The sequence below is a fragment of the Eretmochelys imbricata genome, chromosome 14 (genome assembly GCF_965152235.1).
Source record: "Eretmochelys imbricata isolate rEreImb1 chromosome 14, rEreImb1.hap1, whole genome shotgun sequence".
NCBI classification, from domain to species: Eukaryota; Metazoa; Chordata; order Testudines; family Cheloniidae; genus Eretmochelys; species Eretmochelys imbricata.
The window spans coordinates 41539625-41546892 of record NC_135585.1 but is presented as its reverse complement, the minus strand read 5'-3'; the positions used below and the strand labels follow the sequence as shown (position 1 = coordinate 41546892).

Genomic DNA, 7268 nt, shown 5'->3' with positions numbered 1-7268 from the left:
AAATGGGGGGAATGTTTCTCCTTCCCCCACCCGGCCAATGGGCTGTTCAGAAAATCAGGCTCCAAGTTGAACATGCCCCAGCAGGTTTATCACACCCTGTCCCCTCCCTGTCTCCCCCTGCGTGTTTCCTGCCCCTCCCCCTCTACAGCAACCCCCCCTGCAGCTCCCTGAAAATCCCCTACCTGAGCTGGCTCCATCACAGCCATTTCCCTTCCCTGTCCCCTGGAAGACAGGACGATTTGGAGCGAAACGTGGATGTGATTCCTCAGCCTGTCAGGGTGAGAGGGGTGATGGGGGGAAGTTTCAGAAGGGGCTTGAGTCCATTTCACACCCCAACTCCCCCCAGGCTCCCTCCCTGCAGACGGACACTCTGGGCTCTGCCACACTGGGAAAAACCTCAGTCACTTTATTACAACACAGCCCCAGCCCCTCCTCGCAGCACTGAGCCTCCGGAGACACTTTTAACCCAACCCCCCCGGACAGAGTCTCTAACACAAATTCTGGAAAAGAGCAGAATCAAAGGAACCATTTGGGGGGATCCCCCCCGACACTGGCCACAAGGATTTGGCCGGGGGAGGACCTGGCTTTTCCTCTGTCAGTTCCTACTCTTCTTCCCAGCCAAGTCAGTCTGCCCAGGGGTGATGCAGGGAATGAGGCTTGGAACCTCTCTTCTTGCTCCTGCTGCCCCTTACAGTCTCTCCACTCTCCCTTTCCCGCTGCCTGGGAGAACTGGTTTCTGCCCCACTTTCATGGGTGTTTGCTCTCCAGTAGACAGATCTGCTACTACAACAGCTAGGTCTGTGTCACTGAGGGCAGCAGCTCTGGGCTCTTTGTGCAGAGTCACCTTCCTGCCCAGGCCCCAGACCTTTCCCCCAGGTCTCTCCATCACCTGCAGGCTCCGGCTCAGGGGCTGGCGTGGGCAGAGCCCGGGGCTGCCCCAGGGGCTGGTTCCAGCCACTGGAGAAAGTGCCCACCCAGGCGGGGCACAGAGGGAGGAGTGGGGGTTAAGGAAGGCCTCTCCCTGGCACAGACCAGCTGGGGAGCAGCAGTTTCACACTCTGGGCTCTCAGGCAGAGGAGGCAGCAGTGTCTGACCCAGGGACCTCAATTCAAGGGCTCTAATACCAGGAGCAGAGAGAGACACACACCAGCTGCCTCCTCTCCCTGATCAATCAATAATCGGAGCCCTCTGGTGGCAGCAGCTAATGACTGAGCCTCCCTGTCCTGCCCCTGCAGCCCCCAGGGACAGGCAGGCAGAGGCTGATCCCATCGGCCCATCCGCACTCACCCCCTGCCAGAGCCAGCAGTGACTCCGGTCTGACTCCGGTGTGGCTGAGATCTGAATTCTGCCTGGAAATCAGACCAGGGCCCCGGGCAGCCCCGAACCTCATTTAATCCATGCACTCAGGAGACGGACCCCCAAATCATGACTGTGTCTGAAAATAATAAAATAAAATAAATTGGGAGCACAGGGTGTGTGGGGGGTGCAGGGGGCGTCTGGATATTTGGTTAGTAGCTTCTGAACCCTCGGGCAGAAGCCTCCACCTAAGCCCAAAGCATCGACTATTTGTGGTAAAAGATTTACCCCAGGCTGCTGGGTGGGGCAGGCCCTCCCCCTCTCTTGCCCCATTGGGGTGGGGGAGTTGCCCTTGTATCTCTCCCCCTCCCCTCCCCACATCCCCCTTTTCCTTCGCAGTGCCCCCCACTCAGTTTCCCTCTATTGCAGCCCTGTTCCCATCCGCCCCATAAATTTCCCCTGATTGCCCGACATGGACCCATCCTCCCTTCAGCGCACCCCCGCCCCCATCCCCTCCTGCCCCCCCCCCACATCCCTGTCCCCCCCGGTATTTGAAAAGAAGCAGTATAATTCCAGAAGAGGGTGAAGATTGCTGGTGTGCTGCCACTGTAATCCCCCCTTAGCTACACCCCCGCCCCCCTTCAGCTCCCCGTCTGCCCCCCCGTCACTGTCCCAGCCCCCCCCCGCGCACACCGGGGGCTGCGGCAGCTTTCCGGGCCCGGGGCAGGGAATCGCAGCCCGCTCCGCGGGGAGCAGCCCGGGGGTGACGGGGGGGCGGGTCTCTCTTACCGTCCCTCCCAGCGGGGCCGGGCAGGCTCCCAGCCCCAGCCGCCGGGGCGCGGGGATCTCGCCGGGAGCCTGGGAGCCGGAGTCCCCGCAGCGGCTGCGAGTCACTTCCTGCGGCCTGGCCTGAGCCCCGCGATCGCTCCCAGCTGCTCCTGGGTCCTAGCGATCAACCCATCGCGCTGCTGCCCCCGTGCCCCAGAGCCCTGGGCTGGGGCAGCTTCTCCCAGCGCTATGTAGGGATCCTGCCTAGAAGCCCCAGGATCAATGCGGGGACAGAAAGGAGCTCAGCAGATGGTCCAGCTTTGCTCTTTCACTTCCATTCTTCTTCACTTCTTTGGTTTGAGAGTAACAGCCGTGTTAGTCTGTATTCGCAAAAAGAAAAGGAGGACTTGTGGCACCTTAGAGACTAACCAATTTATTTGAGCACAAGCTTTTGTGAGCTACAGCTTGCATCCAATGAAGTGAGCTGTAGCTCATGAAAGCTCATGCTCAAATAAATTGGTTAGTTTCTAAGGTGCCACAAGTCCTCCTTTTCTTTTCACTTCTTTGGGTGGCTGCAACTGCCATTGAGCAGCCTGATGGAAGTACCTGAGTCCTCTGTCTAGGCACGCAGGCCCAGTAGCTAAAGCCAAGCCCCACTGAGAGCAGTGGGAGATTAGCCTGGAGTTTCAGGAGTGGAGGCTTGGCCCATGGGGACCCCAGGCACTGCAGCTGCTGCCACCTACATTGTGAATCCTCCAACACATCGCCAAAGGGCTCTTCCACATTCTACAAACTGGCCTCACCGGCTGACTGTCTAAGAGAACAGAAATCCTTTGTTAGAGCAGGAGAGTCTCTTCAATGCAGCACTCTTTCCACGGCTCCCAGAGGGTCACAGTGAAACACCTGCGAGTCTCTAGGAGGCTCTCAAGAAATTCCCTTCTCAGTCACTGGACACCCACTTGCAATGGTCTCTGGCAGTGGCATTGCACAGGGGAGCTCAGCAGATGGTCCCTTCTATGGCTTCCTGAGTGGGAGGGAGGTTGGTCTTGTCATTTAAGGCCTAGCTGTCAGAGTCAGGGCTCCTGGGTTCTCTGACTTTGGAAGTGGGTGGAGTCTAGTGGTTGGAGCTGGACTGGTATCAGTACCACGCTTCCTTCCTGCCTCTGTCAGTGACGTTGTGTGTGACCTTGTAGCCAGTTGCTTTCTATCCCTATGCCCCAGCTAACAGGGATAATACTGACCCACCTCAGAGGGGCTGGCAGGGGTCACCTTGGTCATGACTCAAGTTGGAATGAGTTGTGCTCTTGGTAGTGAAGGACCCAGATTCAGTCCCCATGGATGCCCACGGTGTCTCTATTGTGGCCGTGCTTTGACTCACCTAGCATTACAGGCTGTTTAGCCCGGTCCTGGCCAGGCGTGGTGCATCTTCTCCTGGCCCTCTCTGGCCCACAGCTCCATCACACACAAGAACATGGCCCACCAAGGACAATCTCTCGGCTCCCATCTGGTGTTCAGCTCCAAGATGGATGGTGAGCCTAGCCAGACCATAGAAAGAGAGGGTGGTGTTCTCTGGTGGAAACTGCTGGAGCTTCAGCCTCTGCTCCCACCTCCACCCCCATGCTAAGGGCTTCAAAAGTGGTCCCTGACCCCAGGTAAACAAAGTAGTTGAGCTGCGGCCAGGGTGGGTGGAATTACAGCTGGGACTGATCCTAGGAGAAGGGCAGATTTCTCCTCTGCTCTAGGGAGATTCCCATCGGAAAAGTAGCTGAGGTGGGGGTGGGGGTAATACAAGCACCACCCCTCAGCCCTTGAATAGCAGGCAACTAGGACTTTGGGAGCCAAGGGACTGGTGTATCTTGCTGGAGAGCAGAAAAGGGCATTGGAGAAATTGTACAAAAGTCAATGTCACGGCTGGGTCAAGGGCAGCCAGGTCTACTGGTCAGAGCCAGAGTTCACACTCACATGACAGGAGTTGAGAGTCAGCTGGGTCAGGATACTGGAAGATCAGCAGCAAAAGGCAAACTTGCGATCACAACCACAAATCAGATGCCAGGAAACCAAGCCAGGGGAGTGGCAGCAGAAACAGGTAGCACATGGTCCTCAAACTGGGGCTGAACTTCATGGGTCCTAGGTAAGCAATTTTCAGCAGGCTTCCAGGTGGAGGGTTGGAGGGTGGCTGCTCCCATGAACCCTGCAGACCCAGGTTGAAGACCCGTGGGTCGTGACAGTGAGTGGTCTCTCCCCACTCAAATCTCTTGCAGCAGGAAACAGGCTCCAGGATCTTGGACACATCCTTTGAGAATAAAATGAGGATATCATGATGAGAAATAGGTCTCTCTACCAGGGCTGGGATCTGGGAAAGCTCCCAACCAGGATATGTTTCAGGAGGCCCCTGTTTGTTGCAAGAGCCCCAAATGGCAGGACGAGTGAACAGTTCTTACCTCCAGGAGGTGCATTGGATCTTCCATCTGAGCCTCAACGGGACACATGTTGCTTAGTTTCGCAGGATGAGATGACCTGTCCCCACTGCTCCCTGAGCTGGGCTGGCTGCAGGATATATCTGTGTGAGAGGCTGGGACAGAGCCTGAAAGGCAGATGTGACAATCAGGGTTCTGTCACCTCAGGGGGAGAACAGGGGATCTGAACCCCAAAGACTAAGCAATTGAATCAACTGATTCAATGAAGAATTATTGTGCCATACAGGTACATCATAAGGTCCTCTCATGGATTGGTAACCGGTTAAACACTGCTCTGCACTGACTGCCCTGACCACATGTGGCCCAATGGCCCACCGCAGCTCCAGCTACCAAGAGAGCAAGAACCAGAGGCCTTCCTGCTCCTGGGACAGATGAGTAGGTTGACAATCTACCTGGATGTGAGTGTTGGCCTTCCCCATGCCCATGGGCTACACTTCATTCAGGGCAGCACACAGGAACTGCGATTCCTATTCTGGATCGGGGCTGGGGGGGGGTTCAGTTTGCTAGTGGGAGACTGTACATGAGACCTTGCAGTTGCAGGGTGACCCAGGCACTAACATGGGCATGGAAGTTTGAGGAACAGGGAAGAGGCCTGAGAGGGGCAAGGGGGGCAGGGATCTGGGAAGCAAGAGCAGAGGATCAAACACTTTCTTAATGTGGGACAGGATGATCCCCATTTCAAAGACAGGGAAAGTGAGGTACCAGGTGGGAGAGTGACCTGGCCAGGATCACGTTACCACTCAGTGGCAGGGCTGCAGTATAACCTGTTCCTTGCTCTCATCACTGGACCCTGCTGCCCCTTCTGTATGACCACTCCAGCCATCCCCTCCCATAGGCCATCCCCACCACTCTCCAATATCACACTGTTTCCATAACGGAAGCAGGCTTGTAACAGAGTTCACTCACCGATAGGTACCCCTTCCTGGCAAGGCCTGGTGTCACAGCTTTCTTGTGGGGCTTGCACCCCTGCCGAGAGTCGCTAGGGCACTCTGGCAGTTTTTTGCCTGGGAACTCAGCCCTTCAGCCAGGTGACTATCTTTTAGTTTACTCCTTCCTGGGTCGCCCTCATCCCAAACGAAAAGTCCAAAAATATCTTCAACAGAAACAAGGTCCTCCGTCCCTTTGGGGGCTCTTCCTCAGCCTGACTTTGGCTCAGCCTGCCCTTGCTGGCCTTGGTAGCTCTTTCTATGGCCTTGTACGTCCCCTTCCTTAGAGACCATGGGAGAACCAGTCCTACCCTGGATTCTAGGTCCCGCCCCAAGGCCCTGTACCGAACAGTTAGGCCTGCTCCTGTACCTTTTCTGTGGTTTTCCCTGGCTTTCCTCTCAGATGGAGCTCACTCTGTAATCCATTTGGCCTAGCTCCAGGCTTTATTGCCCACAGGCCAAGCCCCCCTGTCATATACGCTCCTCTTTAGAAACTGTCCCACACGAGGGGCAAGTTCTATTCTTGTCCAAGCTTCATCCCTCGTCATCTCGTTGCTGTCACCAGCTGCGCGCTTGTACAGCCTGCACCCACAGTGTCTCCCACTCCACTGCCAGCTTGCTCACCAGAACTCAGAGGCCATCCTTCTCTTTTGCAGTATCCCAACGCTCTTCCTGCAGCCACTCATTCCCATTAACAGCTGCTTGCAGAGCCTCTTCTGAAGCCTTTAGCTTCTTCTGCAGCCTTTTTGCTATGCCACTGCACACACCAAAACCTTTTCCATCAGGGTCGGAGCGCCCACCATGAACTGCTCCACCCTTGGGTGTTTGTCCCTCCTTCAGTCTGCTTCATCTCTGGGCCAAGCATTTCGTCCTTCACCAACCTGCAGCACCTGACAAGGTGTATTGGTGGAGGGTCTGCAAAGTCCATGGCCATCCCTGCCACTTCCACGTTGCCTGCCTCATGTGGGTTTCTATCAGAGGAACCTTCTCCTTTCTTTCTAACTTCTTGGGGCCCTGGCCCCTCCTTTTGCCACTCAGCAATTTCCTAAGCAGGCCGGGTCTTTTGATATGGCCTGCTTCTCTGCACCCAAAACAAAAAACTCTTGTCCCCATCTTGGCATTAGGCCACGCGTGTACACTTGCTCATGCCCTGCTCTCCTGGGCTAACCTTCTCCGCACAGCCCAGGCATGCTCTCCGGGTCTGCTCTTTTTGTCCATGGGTGTTCCCTTTGCAAGATCTCTCACAGGCATTGCTGCTGCTACGTCTATAGCTCCGCCTGCATTTCCTTCTGCTCCTGTTGGTTTTCTAGGAGCTGCTGGAGAAACCCCTAGACCTGCTTTGGCTGCTTAACCAGTCCCTGGAACTCAAAAGGGAAATCCAGTGACCGGCTCGGTCCCTCAATACACCCGCTTGGGAGGACAGACCTTCCTTCAGCAACAAAGACTTCCTTCCATCAGTCCTCATGGATCACAGGCAGAATTCAATCCTCCTGACTATGCCAATCATAAATAAATCTACTCACTGTTACGTGCCCCCCCGGCGGCCAGGCATGGCATCACAGCCCTCTCGCTGGGCTAGCGTCCCCCGTCCATGGTCGCTCCAGCACCATGGCAGTTTCTCTGCCTGGTAACTCAGTCCTCCAGCCAGGTCACCACCTTTAGTCCACCCGTCTGGGGCCCAGCTTGTCTCACACTAGAAGTCCAAAGAGGTCTTTCCACAGAAAGAAGTCAATCACTGGGGCTAGAAGTCCATCACTAGAAGTCTATCGCTGGGGCTCTTGCTCAGCCTGCAGCCTCCTTG

At 56.0% G+C, this 7268-nt stretch overlaps 1 long non-coding RNA gene across 1 annotated transcript; it reads right to left on the bottom strand.

Moving 5' to 3' along the window:
• Window positions 1–182: 182 nt before the first annotated feature.
• Window positions 183–2196, bottom strand: LOC144274373 (uncharacterized). Its single transcript, XR_013347865.1, has 3 exons — window positions 2086–2196; window positions 1288–1435; window positions 183–270 (listed from the first exon to the last, which is right to left on the bottom strand). It is a non-coding gene; the product is annotated as an uncharacterized LOC144274373 (long non-coding RNA).
• Between the last annotated feature and the right edge of the window lie 5072 nt (window positions 2197–7268).